Below are 3,146 nucleotides of genomic sequence, written 5' to 3' on the forward strand. Positions count from 1 at the left end.
CAGCAGAAGGACAATCTCTCTAAAGGTGACCCACTTTGCCATAAGTATAGCAGTTTCTCCCCTCAAACCAACACTTCCCTCGATAATTCCTTTCGCAAACCTCACACCATGGATAAGTATGATGCTGCTGGGCCACACTGCCCTAAGACTGTGTACCTAGAGCTTTGGACCCATGAGGAATCTGAAAAATCTGAGTTTGTCTTTCTGTCGGTGGTCTGGGTGTCAGGGCACTGGCTGCTGATTGTGTATTATTCCAAAACTTTTTCTTCTTTGACCACTTATTACTCTAGTTACCACTCTGTGGCTGACTCTGGTGCTGGTCCGCAGATCTAGCTCTCTTAGCCTATCTGTCTTTCTCTCTAGATTCAGCAATCTTTTTCTTCTTCTCATCCACCTACTGTATATGAACGGTCAGCCGAGCAAAGTCTAACTCCTTATTCAACATAGCACCCTGGCACTCAAGTACCAGGTTATCAGCAAGGCCAGATACAAACTTCCTCATCTAGGCTCTGATATTACTAGTCAACTCTGGTGCATAGAGGGCTAGTTTATTAAACTTCAAAGTGCACTCCTGGACACTCATACTGCCCTACTTTAGATTCATAAACTCTTCCACTTTTGCCTCCCTCAACTCCAGAGGAAAGAATCGATCAAGAAAATCTTTCACAAATTTGACCCAAACTGTGGGCTCAGCACTTTCACCTTTTTTCATCTTCCCAGTCGGCATACCACTGATTCGCAACATCCTTGAGCTGATAGGTTGCTAGCTCCACCCCCTCAACCTCATCCACATACATCACCTTAAAGATCCTTTCCATCTCATCCACGAACTCCCGTGGATCTTTCTCTACCTTAGTGCCAGTGAACTTAGGTGGGTTTATCTTTATGAAATGACCGACTCTAGTAGCCTCAAATGTAACAGATGCAGACCCAACATCTTCTGATCTTTAAGCCTAGTTAGCTACCAATTGTGTCAGCCTATGAATAGACCATCTGAATTCTGCATTTGAAATATCTCCTTGAGCAGTTGGGGGACGATTAACATTAGTCTGCGGAGCCCGAGGTGGACTGGTCGGGATTGGAGGGACTCCCGGAGTAGGGACAAATTTTGGAGTGTGAGCCCTGTTATGGTTCCACATCCCATGGGTAGGACGGACCTCATCTTCCTGAGCATTCTGATCGATGATACGACGTAGAGGCATAACTGTGTTTTCTGAAACACAAGTGATCATTGATTAGGGTACAGTTTAGACTCTGAAGCACGAACTAAATCAAAAAGAAGGGAAACATTTCCTAAATGCCTAGCAGCCTCCTGCTTATGAGTGTGACACGCTCCACACCCATAAATAAGAGTATATCTAACGTGATTTCGCAGACACCCTAGGACCATGAACTATGCTTTGATACCAAGCTTGTCACGACCTGAACCGAGCCTGGCCGTGACGAGCATTTCAAACTATGGAGGCCCAAAATACCCCTATCTGTCTGGTAATCATGCACCTAATTCATATGATCAAAGTAATGCGGAAAAACACAATAATTCAAAAACATGGTCATAAATATGAAAAGAAACAATAACAGGGAGATAAGGTTCCCTCAACATCAATTAACCTCTAAACAACTGTCTGTGAAAATATCCAACAAATGACTGAGTCAAGTAACCGTATATAAACTAGGACAAGGCCCCCAGTAAACCCTAAAACTGAATATAAGATAAAAAGACTGCAGGACATAAGACCTTCCAAAACATAGAAGTCTCACCACTTGTCTCTACAGCTCTGACTGAAAGATCTACTGATTCTCTTAACCCCTGAATTGGGCCTCTGAACCTAAGAGGTTAGAGAGGGGAGGGGGTCAACACAAAAGTACTAGCACACAGATATATCAAAATAAAATATAATATTTTTACAATACATAGTTAAGAGCCATTATAAAGCAATTTCGTATCAAATCATTTGAAAGCACATGGGTGTAATGCAATAGTTTTTCTCAACAATAATGAAATGCAACTGAGCTAGGTGGAACACCCTACATGATTTACACCAACTGTCAAACCTCGGTTACCGCCGAGATTAGAGTATAAGTGAGGGAGAGACACACAAGATCACATAGCATGGTGTATCGACCCAATGGTAGTGCCCAAGATCACTTAGCCTGGGCTCCTACCTATAGTCCCAATTTGGGAATGACATGAAGTCAAGTACACAAGATCACTTAACCTGGTACCAATATTCCATGTCGGTAAACACGTTTTCCAATGATGAGCCCTTGCGTCTCAAATGCCTTCTTTAGGCATCCACTTTTCTCATGTAAAATCAATGTATTTAAATTTTATTTTATTCAATCTGATATCGTATTCTGAAGGGTATCTTCATACCCGACTTGCAAGTCATCAATATCACATCCACATATGCATAATCATGTAAAAACCAAGGTGCTTCATCATTTACAAGTGGTGAACAATATTTATTTCAAATTCATGCTCTCTTTTGTTGATCACAATACAATATAGAGTATAGAAACATTATCACGGGAATTTGAAAACAATTTATCATTCATATTTATCAAACTTCCATGGAAAATCTCAAATCACATATGCATGGTTTCAATAATTGAAGTATATAGGCAAACAATTCCCACAACATAAAGAAAATGACTTAGAAATTATATTGAAAGCAAGATATTAGCATTTGATTGAAAACCCCCATTTTAAAGCATGCATGTTCATAAAAAATACACCCATGAGATTTTTGGATAACCTCACGTACCTCTATTTCCAAGGATAATAGATGTTTCTTGAAGCTTGCGGATTGGTGATTCCAAATATGTAATTACCTTTGAAAACCTACGGTCAAATCTTAAACTATTTGGATTTTTATTTTAAAACCCTAAGGAGAATCCTTAAGCAGTTTTGATGAAATAATATGTATTTTGGGGTCCTTAGAATTAGATTTCGTGTTTTAGGGCTAAGTAAGGGTGGAAAAGGACCACTTTGTCCTCAACACGGAGTGTTTTAAGTCACTAGAATTCTTTACATAGGCACCGCCCATCCCATTGCCTATGTTCACATAGGCGCCGCCTAGGCTATCGCCTATGTTTACATAGGCGCCGCCTAGGCTATCACCTATGTAAACATAGGTGATAGC

The sequence above is a fragment of the Capsicum annuum genome, chromosome 9 (genome assembly GCF_002878395.1).
Source record: "Capsicum annuum cultivar UCD-10X-F1 chromosome 9, UCD10Xv1.1, whole genome shotgun sequence".
Taxonomy (NCBI): Eukaryota; Viridiplantae; Streptophyta; class Magnoliopsida; order Solanales; family Solanaceae; genus Capsicum; species Capsicum annuum.